Source organism: Ailuropoda melanoleuca, chromosome 4 (assembly GCF_002007445.2).
Source record: "Ailuropoda melanoleuca isolate Jingjing chromosome 4, ASM200744v2, whole genome shotgun sequence".
Classification (NCBI taxonomy): domain Eukaryota; kingdom Metazoa; phylum Chordata; class Mammalia; order Carnivora; family Ursidae; genus Ailuropoda; species Ailuropoda melanoleuca.
The window spans coordinates 52,647,451-52,671,686 of NC_048221.1; the positions used below are offsets into that span (position 1 = coordinate 52,647,451).

At 37.3% G+C, this 24,236-nt stretch overlaps 1 protein-coding gene across 7 annotated transcripts in view; it reads right to left on the reverse strand.

Annotated features, from left to right (window-relative positions):
- The window catches only part of TMCC1 (transmembrane and coiled-coil domain family 1), a 239,531-nt gene that overhangs the window by 100,461 nt on the left and 114,834 nt on the right, over window positions 1-24,236 (reverse strand). The gene's annotated exons all lie outside the window — the stretch shown is intronic.

Sequence of the window (24,236 nt, forward strand, 5' to 3'; positions counted from 1 at the left end):
TAAGGCCTGCCACAGTTACTGACACCTGGTCTTAAAATCTTCAGTTCTGCAGTTCAAAGATAGAATCATATTGACTCATTAAAATTTAGTTGTCCTGTCCCCCTTCGTCATCATCAAGCAGCTTCAGAATTTGCTTAAGGTTCAGGGTACCAATATATCATCTTGAAATATTCACTCATCAAAACAGTTACTGCAAACCTCAATATGATAGGCACTATGCCAGGAACAAAGCACAATTCTTGGCCTCACAGAGCTTATGGTATAATGGCAGAGAGGCGAGTAAACAGACCATTATTATAAACAGATAGATATAGACAAATACAATGTGTTACGGGACTACAGAGGAGGACTACACAATTGAGAAAAGAAAGGAGACTTAAGTCAGAGAAGGCAGTCAAAGCAAAGCAAACAGAAATTAAAATGCACTTATACGTTTTGGACTCATAATCCATCAATGAGCTAAACAACAAAGCCAGACAGCCACAGGTACTTTAAACTGACCGAAATGTACGGAAATTTGGGGGTTCTTTTGAATCAAATCAACTTGTACCCCGTAAGGATTTTAATGAAGTACCAGTTTTAGTTATTACGTTTTTTTTTTTTACTGAAGTAGAGCTGACACACAATGTTGCATTACTTTCAATTATTATTTATTTTTACCCAACCTACTGTTAAACATTTTTTAATAGATGGCTTACACAAAACAAAAACAAGATAAGTAAGGATAAGAAAATATATACCATGTAAGAAAATAGAGAAATAATTCATAAACTTAAGAGAGTATTACAGTACCTACTTATATCGGACCTAAAGTTCAAGTCAAAATCTTCCTGGTAGATAAAACTAAAAGCAAAATATGATGAGCTACTTATTTCTTAAGTAAAAACTCCTAGGGATTCTTTTTATTTTTTTTATTTTATTTTTTTTTTTAAAGATTTTATTTATTTATTTGACAGAGCTAGAGACAGCCAGCGAGAGAGGGAACACAAGCAGGGGGAGTGGGAGAGGAAGAAGCAGGCTCACAGCAGAGGAGCCTGACGTGGGGCTCGATCCCATAACGCCAGGATCACGCCCTGAGCCAAAGGCAGACGCTTAACCGCTGTGCCACCCAGGCGACCCCCTAGGGATTCTTTTTAAAACTGGAATGATTTTTTCTTTCATAACCATAGCCATACCCATAAAGGTAGCATTGTTACTCAGCCTCTGCTGCTGATTAGTGGAAAGCAAGAAGCCCTGATGATTTGCTAGGCCTCAAGATAAAAATTACAAAATATTTGCTCTTCAGACAGTAAACATAACCAGCTATCATGGTAAATAAAATGGAGCCAGAGCTTCCCTGTCTCTATTCATTGATATTCTGTACAAGGCTGTGACTATTTCCCCATTGCTGTCTTATGATTCGGTGCTTCCTTTTAGTTTTGCTTCCTTTTAGTTTCGTTGTGGTAGCAACAATAGAACTTCTTACTTCCCAGTAATAACAATAGATTAGATGCTGTAGGGAAAGGAGGCTGATACAGTTCTTGTCAGTAGAACTGTAATCAACAGGTGGAGGAGAAAACTTTATTTTAAACAGAATTATAAATTATTTAGCAATCCACATATAAAGAAAATCATCCTTTTCAGATATTCCCAAATGAATTTTTTTTTAAAGATTTTATTTATTTATTTGACAGAGAGAGACAGCGAGAGAGGGAACACAAGCAGGGGGAGTGGGAGAGGAAGAAGCAGGCTCCCAGTGGAGGAGCCTGATGCGGGGCTCGATCCCAGAATGCTGGGATCACGCCCTGAGCCAAAGGCAGACGTTTAACGACTGAGCCACCCAGGAGCCCCCCCCAAATGAATTTTTAAATGATCTCTGGTTGGCAAGGTCCATTTTATGTGAAAGGAAGAAAAAAAGTTGAGAAAAAAAGTTGCAACGTGTGACACTGTATTATTGATTCTATTCCAAAGTTTCAAGTACTCAAAAAACAAAACAAAAACCTGGGCTTGAATTTAAAAATGGGGGAATTTTAAGAGAAAAAATAACTACTATATATGATACTGAGCAAGAGTTTTATTGATGATACCATTAAAATAGCACCTTAAGAAATCAGGCACAAATTTTTTAAGTGAGGAAATGGTTGGGAGTCTATTATGAAAGACAGCTATGTCTTTAAAACTCTAAGAAACGTTGGAAAGAAAGAGAGTAGGAAAAAATACTTTTAATATTGATATTTTTCAGCCTAAGATCCAGTAATTATTGGCAAATTACTTTATACTCATAAAAATGATATTTGGGGGTAGGGGAGGTCCTATGGTCTGAATGCATATGTCCCCCACCAGAATTCATGTGTTAAATCCTAACCCCCAAGGTGCTGGTATTAGGAGGTGGGGTGTTTGGGAGGTGATTAGGTCATGAGGGTGTAGCCCTCATGAATGGGATTAGTGCCCTTACAAAAGCAGCACTTAAGAGGGGGCAGAGAAAGCTTCCCTGCCCCTTCTACTATGTAAGGAAGTGAGAAGATGGCCAGTTTATGAGGAAGCAGGTCCTCGCTAGAAACCGAATCTGCCAGACCCTGATCTTAGACTTACTTCCTAGACTTCAGAACCATGAGAAATAAATTTCTGTTGTTTATAAGCCACTCAGTGTGTTATAACAGCCTGAATGGATTAAGGCAGAGGGCTTTATGGTCATCACTGCAGTTTTCAAGATTTTTAGAATTCTAGAAAAAGAAAAGTTTATTTGACTCAATGCCTTTTTATAAATGGTCTAAAACACTTTCTGGCAAGTCTGGATTAACTGCAAGTGGTGAATAGAACTGTAATTTCTTGTAATTAGCAGCACAGGCTATGACAGAGGCTGACAGAGGCATCTTCCAGTTGACTCAGGATTCAAAGGAAAATAGTGTTACGGCGTTAGAGAATCTCTACCATAGGCCATGAGGTCATGAGGATTCCAGGGGGTTCTGGGTTGCAGAGCTGAACTATATTATTTGTGAATTTAGTCGGCACCAATGAATTATCCTAATTCAATTGTCTAAAAATAAGAAGAAACTGGGCCTTTAATGAAAGAGTTTGGGGATCTTTTATTTCTATTACTCTGAAACTGAAAAAAAAAAAAGGAATTATCACCTATATAGAAGATTTTGAGAGGAATTTTCTTAAACTCTGATTTAGGCATATTCTAACCCAAATTTATTTGGGATAATGTTCTCCTTAGAAGATCTGCAGAAAGCTTAAACCTCTCCCACGCAGAGTAAATATAAAGACTGAACGGTAAAGATGGGTTACTAACTACCTGAAATAAGAAGCAAAGGGAAGGAGGACAATGCAATAAATGTCCTCCTCTTCCTCACTTCTGTGGAAATGGCAAAACCAAGACAAAATAAATCTTCTACTTGATACAACCACTAATCCCTATGTGAGCTGGAAGTGCTTGGTAGGTCTGAGTAGACTGATAGAAAGATAATGAGAAAGCAATGCTCTGATGTGTTGGGATGCCATGCCAGAGTGCTAACTAAATTCATTCATTCAATCATTTATTCATTCATTCATATACACAATCATTCACGCGTATATTTTGAGTTTACGGCATTTGTAAGGTTCTGTGCTAGCATGCGTGGAAAAAACAATGATGATGGTGTTGCTGAAAAGCACCCTACCTCCTAATTTTAAAAATGAATAAATATTCCAATTTGCTTGAGGTATGTTATAACAGATGCCAGGACACAGCTCTCCTTCATAATCTAGTTCAAAGACACTTCAAAACAAAATAAAATTTTAAAAAGTCCAAAATCCAAAAAAATCACTTTTAAATGCCTACACATTTAAGAGCGCCTGGGTGACTCAGTGGGTAACGTGCCTAACTCCTGATTTCAACTCAGGTCATGATCTCAGGGCTGTGAGACTGAATCCCACACTGGTCTCCCTGCTGGGCATGGAGCCTGCTTAAGATTCTCTCTCTCCCTCTGCCCCTCCCTACCTCAAATAAAAAATGCCTACGTATTTAGACATATGGACCTTACTGTGTCCGTGGGTTTATTATAAAAAAACAAAAAACAAGCTTAGTGAGAAATGCCTAGAGAAATGATTTAAGCAATACAGGTAGGTATTTTGTTTTATCATAAATCCTACTGATAAAATGTTTCTTCACCCTCTTACTGTACCCTACTCGGAGAAACTTGACCACCCATTCTTTTTCTAACTCAGGAATAAGATTTGAGGGCTAAATTGCAAAGAAAAACATGGACCTAGTCCTAAACGAAATTAATAGAGCTCACATGAGTCGATCAGGATAACATACAACACTGCTATTTATTTAGTTCAAAGTACTTCTATTCTCACATTTAGAAGAGCCAGGCAGGCAGGGTTTCTTCATCCATGAAGGGGTTGGATTATGTAATATTTAAGGTCTCTTCCATCTCTAAGAGACTATGATTTTCTCTTTTGTCCTTTTGAAAGCAGGCATAAAGAGCTGTACTATGACTTGCCTGAGGCTAAACAAAAGCTTGTCAGCAGGGCTAGGGTTAGACCCCTGATTCATCCCTGCATTCACTAGTGATATACAGAACGGTCAGACTCAGCTATGATGTAACAGAGTGCAGTCTAGTAGGGGAGGAGAGGCAAGTGAACAGTAATGGATGCGACAGTTTTAGGTACAAAGCCAGGAGAAGGTAAAGGGTAATTCTGTCTTTTCTTCTTTCAAGGCCTCCCACATCTTTCTGCCAAATCTGATTATCTTATGAAGCAATGTAGGTTAGACCTCATACACTTCTGTTCTTAAGCTAACAACATCTGAAAATGATGTAAAGTTTCACATTTTTACTCTTGACCAGAGGTAAAAATGAACCAAGAATAATTAAACCACATTTTTATAGCAATTACACTATTCTGATTTAGAGGGGGGGAGGGGAATTGCAAAATTTATTTTTTAAATGCTCTTCATTATTAATCACAAATTTTCCCTGGATCAAAGCAATGAAGAATATCTTATCTACTTTTTCCCTTAGCAATTAAAGATCTTTCTATAAGGTGATGATTACCTAAGGATTATTTTAGACAATATACTCTTTCTCATTTTATTATGTTTGTCATGAATTCAAATAAGCCTAACCTACACTGCATTTTTGGTGGAAAATGGAACTTTTTATTTCCCTTTTATTACTAAAGGGGAACATGCTGTCCTTGGCAAGCAAACGATTTTGTCTGAAGTTGATAACTATTTGGGGCTCCGAGGGATTCTGTAATTATCTCAGGTCCAACTAAATGAAAGAGCAAAAAGTTAAAACTGCAGGCATATTTTTTGAGGCATTCAGGACATCAGTTTGATAAAAAAAATTTTAAACACTATCAAAACACTCCTTAGCTACAGATTTTAATTCCAAAACCTCATCAATTTAAAGAATCTGGAGAGTGTGAAAATTTCCCCACACCCATAGGAAACACACTCTAAATCTGGGTTCAGGGATACTACACAGTAAAAACTGAATTTGCAAATGCAATCTGTACACTTGAAGAAAAAGATGTAGTATGATCAGATTAAAACTAAAATTAAATTTCTGGTCCCCTAAGCAGTCATAATTATCACTCTAATAAAAATGAAGAGATGCAGACAACAGAAATATCACTGGCACTGCCAGGAGATTAGACGAATCAATTAAGAAAACCTGTACTATTAGTTTTCTGTCAATGTGATACTGCGAGAATACAATTTATCAAAATCTCTGGATATCTGATGCCCTTCTTTTTAATACCGCCTTAATTCTAATGGTTCTTCAACTAGAATACTCTCAGAAATCAGCCCAATCATAGTGAGAATCGTGGGAAGAGCAGAGGAGAGGTATTGTAAGGTAGTATCTGATCTTGGCTTAAAGAATGGGTAAGATCTAGATAACATGACTGGGATGGGCTGGGAAGGGGAAGGGAGGATAAAGTGATCCAGGCTGTAAGAAAAACCTAAGTGAAAAACAGAGTGAACAAATACAGAGCCTACATAGTAAGCAAAGAAAAATTCAATTTGGCTGAACATTAGACTCCCTGGCTAATGAAGTTAAGCTAACTGGTGCTAACTCATGAAGAGGCTTAAGCAATAAGTTGAGGAATATGAATTTCACTCTGAGTACAAAGCGAGCAGTTGAGGGCTGTATGGCAAGAGAAAGACAATAAGACATAGTTTAGAAAGATTTATGTGATGTATGGGCAAAACAGATTAAGAATGTAAAAAATATCTGCAATTCATTTAAAAGAAAAAAGGTTATTTTCCTTTCTATATAAAGAAAGAGCTCCATAACCATATATTCAGTTATAGAAAAAATATACAAATGGCCTAAAAACATATGAAAAGATGCTCAACACTGTTCACAATAAAGTAAATTAAAATTGCACCAAGAAACCATTTTTCACCAGATTAATATAAATTAGAAAGTTACACCCTAAGTTGGTAAGATAATAAGGGAACAGGCACTCTCAGATATTGCTGGTGGGAATGCAAAATAGTGCAATCTAGCAAAGTTATTCTCATTTCTAGCAACTAAACCCAAAGACATACTGGTAAAGAATGTGAAAAGATATATAAATAAGCCTATTCACTGTAGCAGTATTTATAAACGCAAAAGCCCAGAAATAATTCAATTGTCCAAAAAGACAAAGCTGGATGAATAAACTATAGTCTAATCCCCTAAGAGAATACCATGCAGTTTTACAAAGGAATGAAGATTATCTACATATCCTGTTATAGTGAGATCAAGTTAAAAAAAAACAACAACAGTATATCAGAATAGTATACTGACATTTTTCTAAGAAGCATGTACGTAGGTGCACTTGGGTGGCTCAGTTGGTTGAGTATCCAACTCTTGGTTTCAGCTTGGGTCGCGATCTTGGGCCGTGGGTTTGAGTGCAGCAATTGCTTGGGATTCTCTCCCTCTCCCTCTCTCCCCCTTCGCCCGCACTCTCTAAAATAAATAAATAAAATCTTCAAAAAAAAAAAAAAAAAGCATGTATGAGTATGTGTGCATGTTTGAGTATGGAGGTAAATATATTTACACATTTGTTTATGCTTTTTAAAAATGGAAAGCTAAAGGGTGCCTAAGTTGCTCAGTCGGTTAAACGTCCCACTCTTGATTTTGGCTCAGGTCATGATCTCATGGTTGTGGGATTAAGCCCCCCCTATCGAGCTCTGCACTCAGCATGGAGTCAGGTTGGGATTCTCTCTACCCCTCTGCCTCTGCCCCTCCCCCCACCACACCCACACCCACATACACACACACTCTCTCTCTCTCAAAATGAATAAAATCTTTTAAAAAATACATAAGAATGGAAAGCAAAGCTCCCCAACCCCACTGAAAGTTACTTGTTGACGGAAAAACTAGATAGGTGGAAGGGACAAAGAAAGAAACCAGACTTCACTGAATGTATCTTGTTTTGCAGATTTGACTTTGGAATCCTGTATATGCTTTATGTAAGTATAAAATCAAATTAAACCAAAATGGAAAAAAACCTCACAAAATGTATAAAATGAAATGAAACAAGCCCATGTCAAGCTGATAAATTAACAACGCAGAATTATTTCAAGTGACTTTAAAATATGTTTTTACCTTAAAGACAAAAAGTAATACAAAGAAATACTATACCATTTTCAGTTGTCATACTGGCTTAACACAGAAGCAATTAGCATACTTAGTGTTCAAAATGGTACCATTTCCAACCAAAAGGAACCAGGGATCCTTGGAAGAGCATAGCTGATTCTAGGTGTGGAGAAGAAAAATTTCTTGGCTTTTTTGATTACATAAGGACTACTGGGGTCATATCAAAAAGTTTATGGGCCACTTCCAAAAATAACATTATTTAGGGCACTGATCAGTTTATTATTTAGCCAGAGGTATTGATTTATTACGAACTATATATATTGAATATTCTTTCTATAAAAATGTCAGTAGGCTGAATAAATCTTCATACTAAAAATGCCATGAATATTCTATTAATACACTTTCTTACAACAGATCACCTTCAACAAATGTATATTAAGAATCTAGAAGCTGTAAGTGAAATAAGTCAGAGAAAGACAAATACCAGATGATTTCACTCATATTTGGAATTTAAGAAAAAAACAAACAAGCAAAGAGGTGGCGGTGGGGGGGGGGGAACCGAGAAACAGACTCTTAACTATAGAGAACAAACTGATGGCTACTGAACAGAGATGGGTGGAAGGATGGGTGAAATATGTGATGGGGATTAAGGAGTGCACTTGTGATGAGCACTGGGTAACGTATGTACGTGCAGAATCACTAAATTGTACACATGAAACTAATACTACAACTGTATATTAACTAACTGTAAGTTAAATAAAAACTTAAAGAATCCAGAAGCTGAAAATATAATGGTGAACATGGAAGATAGTGCCCCTACCTTTATGAAGCTTATAGTCTAGTAGAAAACAAGGGCAATTCAAAATACTGAGATAGTACCTTGGTGGGAGATTGTACAGGGTGCTAAGAGAACATAAAACAGGGGCAACTAACTTAGAGTTGGTGGATCAGAAGTCTCTCTGAAGACATGACATCTAAGCTGATACCCAAAGGACACTCAAGAGTTTTTATATGTTGCATGTTCGTTGGGGATGAATTTTGTTGGGGAGTGGGCAAAAACAGGGTTAGAGAAAGAGACAGGTGCAATGAGAACTAGAGTATGACTCACTTAGGAACAAATGGTAATTTACTGTGGCTGGCAGATAGCAAGGGTGAAGGGTGAAAGATGAGGCTAAAGAGGCAAGCAGAGACCATTTCAGAAAGAATCTACAGATTACATTAGGGAAGTTTCAACCTGAGGGAGCCAATGAAGAATTTTCAGGAGAGAAATACCTTCATTAAATCTGTCTACAGCATCTAGAATGGATTAGATTGGGATAATAACATAGGAAGCAAGGAGGCCAGTTAGAAGACTGATGTGGAAATCCAGGTGTGACACTGTGGATAGAGACATATGCAATCAAATACAAGAATCAATGGTCTTTACTGGTTGGAGGCTTCTGTCTTAAGCAAATGAGTTCATAGGGAGTGACATTTAATAAGGAACACTGGAAAAGGGTCACCTGGGTGGCTCAGTTGGTTAAGCAGCTTTGGCTCGGGTCATGATCTCAGGGTCCTGGGATCGAGCCCTGTATCTTGTCGGGCTCCCTGCTCAGCAGGAAGTGTGCTTTCCCACATCCCTCTGCACACCCCCCCACTCCCACTTGCTCTAATAAACAAATAAAATCCTAAAAAGAAACACTGGAAAGGAAGTAAATTTGGGAGAAGGAAGAGGAGAGGAAAGTAGGTTCAGTTTTGACCATGTTAAATATTGGGTGACTCTGAAACAACCCAAAAAAGATGTCAAGTAGGCAAATGGCTCTTCTTCTCATTTCCCACATTACCAAATCCTGTGAGGTTCACCTTCAAAATATAGCACAAATCTGTCTACCACTCTTCATTACCACAGTTAACTACTCTACTGCAAAGCATCATTACCTCCCTCCATCGTTTCCATGTATCTATCCACTTCTATTTTCTAGTCTTCATATGGTAGCCAAGTGGTTTTTTAAAAATAAAAATCAGATCATGTTAATCTCTATTTTAACCCTTGAAGGGCTTCCTATGAATTTTGGAATAAAAACAAACTTACCATAGCCAAAAAATCCCTCCATGGTATGCACCCTTTTACATCTTTTATTAATTGCTCTCACCTAGCCCTACCTACACTGACCAAGTTCCCCCCACCCTTTTAGGGAATTTCTTTTTTTCATCAGAGAATTGCCTCACTTCTTTCCTTTATTCCCCTTTCCTCCTTCAACACACAAGTCTTGCTCCTTGTCTTTATATCTCAAATATCAACTCTTCAGAGAATTCTTCCCTAACCACGCTCCATCACATAACCTTGATTTACTGTCTTTGTAGCACTTACTAGAATCTTGTTTATTCTCTACAACATAAGCTCCATGAGAACTGAAAACTGTTTATCTTTTTCATTGCTATACTTTGTGTAGATGGTATACAGTTGATAAATGTTTGCTGAATGAATTAACAAATAAATACATGAATAAAATAAATGGAACTGAAGCTCAGCTCACAAAATCTTAGCTGGAGATACTGATTTGAGGATCTTCCACATGTGAATAACAAATAATGTCAGTAAAACAAACATTCCCCATGGGAAGTATAGAGAGAGACTTAAAGAGGGCTTAAAACAGAGCATGGAGGAACATCAACATTTAAAGAATGAGCAGAAGAAAAGGGGTGCCCCAAAAGAAGCAAGAAGGGCCAGAGAAAAAGGAGAAAAGCCAGCTAATACTCCCAAAGTGCTGGGTGCTGTAGAAGAGCATTCTTTACTAGAAAGGGAGCTTGACTTTCAGGTAAAGTATATATTCAATGGAGTCAGATATATAGTCAACAAACATTTCTTAAGTGCTTCCCATGTGCCAGGAACTATGCTAAGGAGTTGGGATACAGGAATATAAAATTAAGAAAATAGATGAAGCACTATTTAGGGGCACCTGGGTGGCTCAGCCGTTAAGCGTCTGCCTTCGGCTCAAGGCATGATCTCAGGGTCCTGGGGTCAAGCCTCGCATCAGGCTCCCTGCTTGCGGGAAGCCTGCTTCTCCCTCTCCCACTCCCCTTGCTGGTGTTCCCTCTCTCGCTGTCTCTGTCAAATAAACAAATAAAATCTTAAAAAAGAACAACACTATTTAATCACTATTCAAAGACTGGTACAATCTTCTCTATGCTATGAGGAGCAAGTCTCAATCTGAATCTTAATTATCACAACTGTTGAGGATTAAATGAGATCTCGTTCATAAAGTGCTGAATATAATATCTGCAACACAACAGGCACCCGATAAATCACACCTACTGCTATAAGATGATCTTTCCTTCACTGATGGAAAAAAAGTACAAAAAAATATCAGCATATTATAGCAATTTACAGTAATCTTCCTAGGGGAATTATCTGATTTAAAAATCCATATCTATTCTGAGAATACTAAAAAAAGCAAAGGGACGGGATTTTTTATGGGGAAACTACTGAGAGGTACCATCTCAAGGTTTTTTCCAACATTCCAGTTTGGTTTCAGAACAGGCACAGAAGTATTTAAGTGACTTAAAAGTAGGTCAACAGACTCAAAGACTTCAGTGCACAGCTGTTTATTTACCTTTCTACCCCCCCAGATATGACTCAGAGAAATACCACATACCTGCCTTCCCCCTCAAAAGACAGGCTTACCTTATTCTAGAACAAGACTTCTTGACTTTTCTAAAAGTAGATAGGTTAGAAGCACAATATCACAGCCCAATTAGATCTCATTTTTTGTGCTTTTATTTTGTTAGATTATATTCTTTAATTATCCCCATGAGAGTCAAGAGATTTGCCTATTTTTAAATAAAGAACAAAAGTACACTAAGCTGAAAAAACACAAATTCCTCTGAAACACTAAACAAGAAAATGCCGGAATACTTCTCACTTAAATTCCAATTGGGAACATGAGGCTGAAATACCACTGATCAACAGGAACCTTTATTTTGCATGCTATGCAATCCAACCCCCAACTCAAATGCCTCCTTCCTACCAGCACACACTACTTTCCATTGATTTCCCTCTACTTCAGTTGTTGCCTCAACTCTAGTGATCAAGGCTCCAGTGATTATCTTCTGGCCAAAGGAAAATTATTTTCCTCGTTTCTCTTTTGTTCTTCTCTAACAGACTACTAGTTATTTTGTCCAGACCATGTGGGCAGCAGGGCTACAGGCCTTCTGCCAGTCATACATGCTTAGCAAGCAAAAAGTAAACAAGACATTCTTCTAGGCTGAAATGTTCTAAAAGCAAACCTCAGCATTCAAGTTTCCGAATATTCTCAGGTAAACAGTCTATTTACTAGACAGAGTACATTAATAGACCAAGGTCTAGAATAAAAACTAACCAATTCAAAATATAAACACAGATTTAAGTTTTCCTTTAATACTAAGGCCAAAAGAACATGAAATTGGAAAGTAAATGATATCCTGATTGTGACTGTTATCACTATGCATTTGTGCTTGTGCCTCGGTAAGGCTAAAGATACTTTTCCCTTTTGGGCCTTCGGTCTTGGTGGAATTTCATAAGATCTGGTTTCTTTGCAGTACAGCACAATTGCTAGAAGTATACTACTGTCTCAAGATAATATGGTCCCTTTTAAAAAATTATTAAAACAGCTTCACTCCATCCTAACAGGGTTTCGTTTTGCTGTTTGCGGGTGTTTTTTTCTTCTGAGACTCTAGCATCAAACAACTGTTTTTTGATTTGGCAATTTTTTTCAGAATTCAATGACTTACAGTAGAAGTACATCTTACATCATAATATACAGAGACTACCTAGCAGCAGTGAATCAACTAAGTAGTTGGTCATGTGCTTGGTCAGGATTGAGTTGGCAGTAGAAATCAAACACCAAGATGTAATTTCCAGCTTTAAACCCCTTGTCAGATTTTGATTCTAAGACATCACTGCAAAATTAAAAAATCTCTTATATTTTAACTTCATTTTCCACATAGGGCTAAAGCCAAGGAAGTCTCTTGAGATAATTTTTTCTGTAAGACAACCATAATGTCTTTGGGTCCTTAACAATCTTTTTTTTAAAGAGATAGAGTGCACATGTGAGTGGTGGGGGTGGAGGAGCAGAGGGGGAGAAGAGAGTGAAGCTCAAGCAGGCTCCACACTCAGTGCGGAGCCAATGTGGGGCTCGATCTCAAGACCCTGAGATCATTACCTGAGCTGAAATCAAGAGCTGGACGCTTAACCAACTGAGAGCCACCCAGGTGCCCTAGGGTCAGTCCTTAACAATCTTAAATTCTTTCTCTTTCTCCACGTTGTATTCTCATCATCTGTACTCACCATTTCACTAAAAATTCTCTTTCCAATATGGTATCCTATTTTAAAGATGTAAAAAGGTATCATTTGTGGTACATTTTCAGTGGTGGGGTGAATCAGGGAAACCTCTCCCCTTTAAACCACTCCAGCTTTGAGATATAATTAACATATTATGGCACATTTAACTTCCCATAGTAGTTGGTTCTTTAATATCATGGTAAATATCCTCAAACAATGGTGGTTGGGTAATTAAGTTACGAAAAGAACATACTCAGAGTCTTCATGCTGAAGATTTGCCTCTCTGAATTCCTTTTAGATCTTAGCAGATCAAATGGCCTGAAGAATAGGAAATATTAGGAAGTCCTATCTTTCCAAGTAAAATGCCAATCACACCAACAATCTACATTTTTTTTTTTAAAAAGATTTTATTTATTTATTTGACAGAGAGACAGCCAGCAAGAGAGGGAACACAAGCAGGGGGAGTGGGAGAGGAAGAAGCAGGCTCCCAGCAGAGGAGCCTGATGTGGGGCTTGACCCCATAACGCCAGGATCACGCCCTGAGCCGAAGGCAGGCGCTTAACGACTGAGCCACCCAGGCGCCCCCAACAATCTACATCTTGAACCAAAACAGAAAAATGTGCAGTAAGGCAGGACTCTTTGGAAAAAGGAGGTTTGATCACTTAATAGTTTCAGTAGATCTAAGGACTATTTCTGGAACCAAAGATGATATATCCTACAAGTCAATTACTTCATCTCCCTAAGCAGCAATAAGAGGAAGATAATACCACTTTGGCACTTTTATCCCTTGCCTGTCATGCCAGAATAGTTATTCAACAATATTTCTGGAACCAAAATAAAACTTTGGTCTGAGCTCACTGCCTCTTTCAATTGTATATCATTTCAATCCCTTTTTCACTGCCAGGTTTCTCAAAGAAGCTGCCTACACTTACTAATTCCATTTCTCCATCCCATATTCTACTTTCTTATCACTGTTATCTAGCTTCCATCACACTCTACGGAAATTTCTCAGTAGAATTTCCCAGTAAATTGAAAGGGTCAGCGAGAACTTAGCTTTAAGCCCTCAACTTAACGTTTACAAGCTCTGTATATTTAAGCATTTCATTTCACATCACTGAGCATCACTTTCCTCACAGGTAAAATGAATGGACTAGATGACAATCTCTAGGATGTCTTCCTCTACTAAATCTAGAGTTATATGATTAAGTTCAGTCAATCTCCACTTTAATTTCTCTTTGGCATTTGACACTCATCACCACCTTCACTCCTTTATTATCTGCTCAAAAACTCAGACTCAGACTCTAACATCATGACCATTATCTAATCCAAAATTCTCTATTTCCAAATGCAAAATCTCTCTACTTAGCCATTCAATATTCACCAAAGACATAATATACACACTCAAACTTGCACCCAAACTAAGAAACCACCCATCAGCTTGACCCAAATCTCCTATTTTCTTAACAATTAAATTCCTCATTACCCAGAGTCTTGGCTTAAAATCTGGGTCTTCCGTCTTTCATCTCAGTTTCATTAAATTTTGTCGATCTCTCTCCTAAACAATGCATAGTCTCCCTTTTTAAGTTTCATTATTCATGCCTGGATTACTCTCAAAGCCTACTACCTGTTCTCTCAATCCCAGTCTGTTCACTCTCCAAAGTATTCAGTATTCTCTTGCACTGTTCAATATGGTAACCACTAACTACAGGTGGCTATTTAAATAAAAAATTAAGTTAAATTTAAAATTCAGTTCCTAATTCATACTAGATGCAGTTCAAGTGCTTAACAGACACATGTGGCTAGTGACTATTATACTAGACAGCACAGATATAATCCCATTCCCACAGAAAGTTCTGTTGTAAGGAGCTGTTACCTTAGACAAAATTTCTTGGCACACTATTTACATCATAGGTTTCCTTCTACTTAAGAATGTGGTCTAGATTATTAACACTTAACCAAACCAGTCCGAAATCTTTATCCTGGCATCTAAACCCTCCAGACTTGGCTTCATAAAGTATCTTCATACATTTTCTTTGCTAAATCTGTTAGCCAAGCAGTTTTCACTAATTATGTAGGGCACTATGCTCTCATTATCACATTCATTCCTTCAATAAACAAACCGTGGGAGATACTTCCAGGTTTGAGGGATACTGCAGAGAAGAAAGACGATAATCCTTGGACTGATTTGTTGTTCCCTCTCCTCTCACTGGTTCTCTGCCCAACTTTCGAGCTTTCAAAGCCCATCTCCTTTGAGCTCTCCTAGCTTACCTTCCCTTTGTTAAGCTCTCACAGCACTAGTATATAGGCCACGTTTGGACACAATTAAATAGAGATTAGTTTTGTCTTCTTTCAAGCTTTGTCTTCCCAACTGGAATTTAAGCTACTTAAGGAATTTGACATTTACTACCAAAACAAGAGATATTTCTTTGTTAATGTCCACTGAAGAGTTTTAAGAAAACACTGAAATCTTATGTATCTACAAAGTGGGACAATAATAGTTGACCGATCTATTTCATAGGCTCGAACTGAATAAGAGGTGTGAATAACTTGGATTTTTTAGATTTCATTTTTAAGGAATCTCTACACCCCACGTGGGGCTCAAACTCAAAACTCTTGAGATCAAGAGTCGCACACTCCACCAACAGAGCCAGCCAAGCACCCCTAACTTGAATTTTTCTTGTTGGCAAGAAGAAATCTCTAGGGTTTTATTACAAAAAACCTAAAAATAAAGACTAGACTTGTTTTGTTTTGTTTTTTGGTTACTNGCAAAAGATTTGTTTTGTTTTGTTTTTTGGTTACTTGTACAAGGGAAATGACAAAATCACTCAAAAAAGTTAAACACTAAGATTTCTCTTTGATAATAAAATACAACATTACATGGAATATTATGTTCTTAATTCAGGATGGCTCTTTTCTTCTACTTTTTTTTTCAAAAAAGTATTTCATTCATGTATTCAATAAATAGAAACTAAGCATCTACTATATTCTAGGTGCAAGGATACATTAATAAGCAAAAAGACAAATGCCTCCAAGGTTTACATTCTTGAGGCGGCAGGAGAGAAAAAGACAAAATAAATTAGGAAATGATATGGTATATATCAGGAAATAAAAGGTAGGGATAAAAAAATAAAACAAGGGGGTATGGTAATTTTAGAGTGTTCAAGGAAGGTCTCACTGAGATTATCTGGGAAGATGACTTTTAAGGAAAGACGTGAAAGCAATAAGCAAATGAGTGATAAAGCTATCTGGAGGACAATCATCCCAGGCAGAGGGTAAAGTACATTGCAAAGTTCTGAGGGAGGACTATGCTTGGTATGTTCCAGAACAGCAAGAGGACCAGTATGTCTAGAGTGGAAATGAGCAAAGGGGAGAATAGAATATGATGTCAGAGTTAATGGACAGACTGTGTAGACAACACAGGGTGAATGAGAAAGGAAGACACGGAAGGGTTTTGATCATAGGAATGACATCATGGTTTAAGTTTTATTAGTATCGCTCTGTCTCTTGTGATAAGGATAAACTCGAATGGGGCAAATGTAGATGCTGGAGGACTAGTTAGGAGGTTAATGCAATAAACAGATGAAAGACGATGATAGGAGCAACCAGAAATAGGCAAATTTTAGACATATTTAAAAGTGGAGCCAAGAAGATCTGCTGGTATATTAGGAATGAGAATGAGGTATTGAATCAAAGATCTTAGATTTGAAGGATAGAGATGCCAATGAATGAGAAGGGGAAGACCAAGAAAACCAGGGAGGGGAGAGGATACCAGAAGCTTAGTTTTGGACACATTAATTTTGAAATATCTATTAGACATCCAAATGGAGATGTCAAATAGGCAGCTGAATATACAGGTCTAGAGTTCAAGGAAAAGATCAGGACCAGGAAGTACATTTGAGAATTGTCAACATATTGATGGTACTTAACGCCAGAAGACTAAATAAAATCACTAAGAAAGCAGTAAACTGGACTGAACCTATGATAGCAGTATTAATTAAAATCAGGAAAAGGAGACTGAGATTGAATGACTAGTGAGGTAGGGGGAAAACCCTGAGTGTGTGGTATCCTGAAAGCCAAGTGAAGAACGTGTTTCATTGAGAACAGAGCCTCCAAGTGCCAAATGTTGCTAACAACTGATCATTGATTTAGTAACATAGAGGACATAGGAGACCTTGGCAAAATACATGAGAGGGAGTGGCACTGAGGAAACGAACAACACCTATATTTTGGAGTCCTCAGAGCTGTAGAATTAGAATGGTACTGACAGACGTAACAGGCTCTCTCATTGCTTATTCCCCCTCTGATCCCTTTGGGGAGCTACTTTTACTAGTGTAGGAGGAGTTGGATAACAGGGAGAGGAGAATCTCTTGGGAATGTGTGTCATTATCTTTTCAATACTCTTCTGGTGGTTGCTGAGTAGCATGTGATTATCATATGAGTTGTGGTATGCTATTTCTTTTTTTGTTTTGAGGATAGACAATGGAAGTATTTGGAAGCTAGTGCTAGAAAAAAACACTCCCATTTATTAGCTAAAGCACTATTTCAAAAACTTCAATGGTAAAAAATAAAAAAATTTTCAAAAATCTCAGTTAATTGAGAAATCAGAATGGGAATTTCATTTAGACAGTGTCCTTTAAAATAAGCTATTTTATAGCAGCCTTTTTTATGTTCTTTCCCTTGAGAAACAGGCAAGGTGGTTCTAAAAGCCACTAAATATTCACACCTTAAAGTCGGACACAAACATATTTTTATTGTTAATACTGAGTTAGGTTTCTCAAACCTAGTGACAGCTCAAGTATTGTGTCACTAGTCTTTTCAGATGAATGAAGCATGAGTCCTCCTGTTTTTCAGGTTAGCCAAACTCTGAAAGGTGTCAGATACCTAAACAGTCTCTATATTACCTAAATATCAAAATATATTTGCTCACTGAATCACAGAGAAAGGAAATTTCACTAGGATGTTTCTAAGTACTGATGTTAATGCAGGAGTCTAAAGGACAAAATCTATAGGGGAACAATTTTCTAAATCTCAAAATCTAGGGAAAATGCAGTCAGACACAAATACTTTCCAATAGTCAGTATAGCTCTAGCATTTATTTTGTGATAACTCTCACACATGATATACAGCACTTATTAAAGGTGGTAGGTTATCACTCCTTGACACAGACCTTTATTTATAAGGTGGGTTGGGGAGAGAAGCCTCTCTTTTCCAACATTCACCCTAACGGAAAAAAAGGACTGAAAGCCACTTTAGTGGACTTGACTATTTAAAAGTACTTGACAGTTGTAAAATTTGGCGTGGAATATTACCTTATGTTTAAGAGTTTTAAATACCATTCCAAACATATTCATAGCCATTGTTTACTTGTTTCTGAGAGGTAATAAGAGTAAAACATTATTCCATTTTATGATTCAGGAACTAAGGCACAGAAAAACTGAGCGATTTATCTAAAATCACAAAGAACAGAAGAACCCTGAGTTTCTATTTCTGTGCTCTTTTCATCACATCAAAAAGATGACTTAAAAATGTGAATACCTGTAATTCAAGAACCAGAGCAGGTTGCTAGTTTATCACCATTTCTGATGTTTAGATTTGTCTGATATCTGGGGAAGAAGATAATATTAGCAAATATCCAACAAATATTTATTTGGTGTCTACTACATGGCAAGTCTTATCAGACATGAGATTATTCTGGAGCAGAAGGAAGGCTGGAGTAGAAATACCCTGAGGTGGGCATGGTGGCAGTAGAGTGGAAAGAGATGGAAGAAAGTAGACAAGGAGACTAGCCACTTTTTTTTTTTTTTTACTGTTCTTTATACTTAAATTCATTCATGAAATGAACACTTATTTACCACTTATTAGATACCAGATACTACTTGATGTTCCTGCACATAGAAGGGAACAAAAGAGACAACCACCTCTTATCTTAAGGTTTACACTGGGGGGGGGGCATACAAGAATAAGAAAAAAATATAATGTAGCAGATGATACTAAATACACTGGAGGGGANTACACTGGAGGGGAAAAAGAAAAGAAACTGAGGAGAGAGATAAGGAGAGTTGGGGAAAAGGTGTATGTGTAAGAAGCAGTTTTGCCATCTTAAAGGAAAGTCAAAACCTTGCTGAAAAGGTGATCTCTGAGTTGTGATCTCAAAGAATTACAAGAGCAAATCATACAGATACAGATCTTCCTTGACGTTTGATTGAGTTACATCCAATAAATGCATTTAAGTTGAAGACACTTTAAGTCAAAAATGCATTTTATATACCTAACCCACCAAACATAGTTTAGCTCAGCCTACCTTAACTGTGCTCTGAATGCTTACATTAGCCTAGCTGGGCAAAATCATCTAACACATAGACTATTTGATAATAAAGTATTGAAGAGTTCATGTAATTTACTGGATACTGTACTGAAAGTGAAAAACAGAATGGTAGTATGGGTATAGAATAGTTGTATCAGCTATTTACTCTTGTGATTGTGTGACTGACTGGGAGCTGAAGCTGCTGCCACTACTCAGCATCACAAGAGTGTCATACTGTGTGTGGCCAGCCAGGGAAAGATCAAAATTTAAAATTCCAAGTATGATTTGTACCAAATGCGTATGGCTTTCACACCATCATAAAATTGAAAAATCATAAGCTGAACCAGCTTTACAGGCAGCAAGGAACAGAGGCAGAACTGTGGTACATTTGAAAAATAGCAAGGAAGGGGTGCGGCAAGAGCGATATGTGTAAAGGAAATGAGTAGTAAGAAATGAAGTACGTGTTCATCTTTTTTTAAAAGATTTTATTTATTTGTCAGAGAGAAAGAAAGAGGGTGCACAAGGAGAGGGAGCAGCAGGCAGAGGGAGAGGGAGAAGCAGACTCCCTGCTGATCAGGGAGCCAGATGCAGGACTTGATCCTAGGACCGTGGGACCATGACCTGAGCTGAAGGTAGACGCTTCACCGACTGAGCCACCCAGGCGTCCTGATGTTCATCTTTATATACAACCTACCATCTTCATTTACTATGTTCCAAGTTCTTTCCAAGTTAGAATATACAGAGAATGTATATTATATGCTCTAAAATTTCTTAAAGTCCTAATGGTTGGGTGTTATTGAATACAATGATCAATAACATCATTTCATAAGACTCAAAACTCAAATAACCAATCACCACTAGCTACTCGTTAGGATGGGTCAGATTTCCAATTCTGTCCAAAGAGAATCTGTTGAGATCAACCTCTGTGGCTAGTTTCCTAAGTCTCAACACAAGCATACTCTACACCAAAAAGAGAATGGGTGTTGTTTGTATCATTTCATTGTATATCTTCAAATAATTAAAAGACAGGGAAAGAATATTAGACAAATATATTAAGAGTTTGCAGATAAAATTCCACATACTACACGATAATATTAAATGATCCACATGTATTATCTCAAAGATAGTTTTCTAGATTTACCTCTCTGTTCACCCCACAGAAGTTGAGCCATTTGGCTGGAACCCCATTACCTTGGTTAAATTTCCCCACAGAAAATATAAACTAACTCTCAGATTAGATTTTGAAAGGATGTTCATATTAGAACTCCCTAAAAATAACAGATACTAAAATTTTTAGTAAAGACAAAATGATATGCTTCTAATAAAAGTTGACAGAACAAATTGAAATCTAATGTAAATTTCCTGTGTTACCACAGGCCAAGTCCACTTGCATTCTCTTCTTTTTAATCAACATGTTTTGCAATAGGATTCTGTTCGGGGTCTATGTATAGAGCAGAAGCTAAGTTCTAATTAACCCAGGGTGTCCAAAGAGCAAACTTTTCTTCTCATTTTCTCATGTAAGCCAAAATGATTAAGAACAAGTCAGAATATTTCATAATAGTAAGTATTTGCATCTTCTATACAGATGTAACAAGTAAAATGTATTCCTGACTTTATACACCATTCCTAAAACATGCTTTCAGAATAGTATGATTAACTTAGCCTAAACAGGTTCATTTAAAGAATTCTTAAAAAGTTAGTGATTCTATACTACAAACTTATGTGTTACACAAAAAGGTTATTTTCAACCTGTGAATAACAGCTGGATGATTGGGAGAAAGTACCAAGCCCAGAAGAATATCATCTTTCAGACATTAACCTTTAAGAAAACTATTAGCAATGGTTTTCACTCAAAAATAATGAACCTGAAATTCACTTCTACATTTTGAACTTGTTGTTGTTGTTGTTCATTTGGTGTTTGTTCATTTTTGGCTTCCATTTGTTTATTCAGCATGTGAGGTACCTCATGATATGGGGAGCAAAACAGAGTGGCCCTTCTTGTTTCTATACTCCCTCCTTGAGGTCAAGTTCCTACCATTAAACAGTTTCTTTTTTTTTTTTAATGATTATATTTTATTTTTAATTCTTTTTTTAAATTAACATATAATGTATAATTGGTTTCAGAGGTACAGGTCTGTGATTCATCAGTCTTATATAATACCTAGTGCTCATTACATGACATGCCCTCCTTAATGCCCATCACCCAGTTACCCCATCCCTCTACCCCCTCCCCTCCAGCAACCCTCAGTTTGTTTCTTATGAACTTTTAACACATTTGACTAGAGCTATTATTTCAGAAAGTTATGTATGTGGTAAATAGTTTTAAAAAGGAAGTCTACCTCCTACCTTCAACCCAAGTGTCCCAGGTCCTCTTTCCAGAGGTAATCACTGTTACCTACCCAAAGATGGCCTCCATACATATAAAAGAGAGGGGGAGGTGGGGAGGGAAGTGGGTATAAGTGTGTATTTTAAACTACAGTTTTAAAGAACAATCACATCTTTTCAAAAATACTTATGAAATAGGGCATCTGGCTGGCTTAGTTGGAGAAACATGCAACTCTTGACCTCAGGGTCATGAATTCAAGCCCTATGTTGGGTGTAGAGAGTACTTGAAAATAAATGAAACCTAAAAAAATACTTATGGGGGGCACCTGGGTGGCTCAGTTGGTTAAGCACCCGACTCTTGGTCTCAGCTCAGGTCTTGATCTCAGCGTCGTGAGTTCAAGCCCTGTGTTGGGCTCCACACCCAGCGTGGAGACTACTTTAAAAAACAAAAACAAAAACAACTTATGGAATAACAGAATAATGAAAATATCATCACCTTAAATTCTTAAATTAATACAGTGCTTTACAGTTTTCAAAGCACTTTCAAGTGTATCAGCTCACTGATCTTCAAAATTAACAGTCTTTGGTAAACATATTTCTACCTCAAAGAATCATCTAATTGAGTGATTTACTGTATCCATCTCTCTCAGGAAGATAACATTCAAATCAACACCAAATGAGAGTAGTTGTGTAAGAACTTAAGAAACAAAAAAAGCAACACACTTCCAAGGAGGTTAACTATCTTCTGTTGGTAGCATATTCTACTTTTTCAGATCTACAGTCTATAACTTACTGTAATTTTTAAAATTTAAACTGGCATCGATACCACAAAAACATTTCAGAGTTACCATACACATATTTCTAAACCAGTTTCTCTATTTTAGACTATTATTGCCAATATATTTGAATAAGAAAGCCATTTTCGGGGCGCCTGGGTGGCTCAGTTGTTAAGCGTCTGCCTTCGGCTCAGGGCGTGATCCCAGCGTTATGGGATCGAGCCCCGTGTCAGGCTCCTCCGCTGGAAGCCTGCTTCTTCTTCTCCCACTCCCCCTGCTTGTGTTCTCTCTCTCTCTGTCAAATAAATTAAAAAAATCTTAAAAAAAAAAAAAAAAAAAAGAAAGCCATTCTCTATTCCCACCACATCCATAATATATGGAATTAATCCTACTAAGGGTCTCATTTCATTAAAGAAGAGCAATTATCAGTCTTCCTATTTTGGTTGTGTAATACATCACAACAATCCTTCAATGCTGATGACACCACTACCTGATTTAAGCCTCCTAAAAGTGGATTAATGATTCAAAGGAAGATATAGCACTTAACTTTTGGCTAAATATAAACACCAAACATTGTATTTCTAAGTATGAAACCCATGAAAATGTTAAAAATAAATGTGAACCCCAAATTGAAATAACTATTTAGATCCATATCTGGAAAATTAAAGTCCAAGTTATCTTAGAACAAACTGTACAGCATTCAGCTTTCATTTTAGAAGGGTGAGGAAACATGTCCACATTTTCTTACATATGCATAAACAAACAGTGGAAGGATAAATAAGAAACTGGTTACCTAAAGTGGCAGGGATATAAACCAGTCGAAAAGACACAGTTGGAAGCAAGATTTCACAGTTTGGTAATTTTTTAAAAAGAAAAAGGTTTATTTGTTTGAGAGAGAGAGAGAGAGAGAACAAAAGTGGGAGGGGCAAGAGGGCGGGGCTTGATCTCAGGACCCTAAGATCACGACCTGAGCCAACGCCAAGAGTGAGACACTTAACCAACTGTGCCACCCAGGCACCCCCAGAGTTAGGTAATTTTTAATTTCAGAACTTATGAAAATCATTACCATTCAAAAGTAAAATAAAAGGGTATAGTATTTTACTGGAATAATCTATCTTAAAACCAATTCTCAAAGCCTCCTCAGCTTTTATTATACCTCCTAAAAAACTGAAACTCCTGAAAAAAAGGAAAAAACTAATTTTCTATTACCCATTTATAAGATGGGGGAGGGAAGGTTAGAGCCAAATGACTTAAGACCTTCTGAATGTGCAACTCATTGTATTTCATCTCTTAAACACTATTATAGAAATTAAAGAGTAACTTTCTCTCCTTAATAGAAGTTTTTTAAAAGGCAGTATAGTCTAAAGGCTCATATAAATGAATGCAGTAAACTTCAAACTACATTTAATATGACTTCATTAAATCAACCATCTACTCAAGTCACTGTTCCTCTTTTTTTTTTTTTTTAAAGATTTTATTTATTTATTCGACAGAGATAGAGACAGCCAGCGAGAGAGGGAACACAAGCAGAGGGAGCGGGAGAGGAAGAAGCAGGCTCATAGCGGAGGAGCCTGACGAGGGGCTCGATCCCGTAACACCGGGATCACACCCTGAGCCGAAGGCAGACGCTTAACCGCTGTGCCACCCAGGCGCCCCCTCAAGTCACTGTTTCTCTGGCCAAAGGAAAAAAAAACTTCAATTGCAAGAAACACTTACCAAGTTTGACTGATAAATTTAAACCCTATCAGATACTAATTTCAACTGCAGGGGAAAGAGCTGCTCTGAGGAAGTTACCCAAGTTACTTACTATATTGTTTTCTATAACCATGTATAAACACGTGGAGAAACATGAGAGATGAAGAGTAGAATGACTAATACACCAGAAGCTTAGGAAGATGGTTGGTGTGGGGAAACAGAATGGGTTTGGAATTAGACCTAAGTTTGAACCTGACTCTACCTCCTGATTTGGA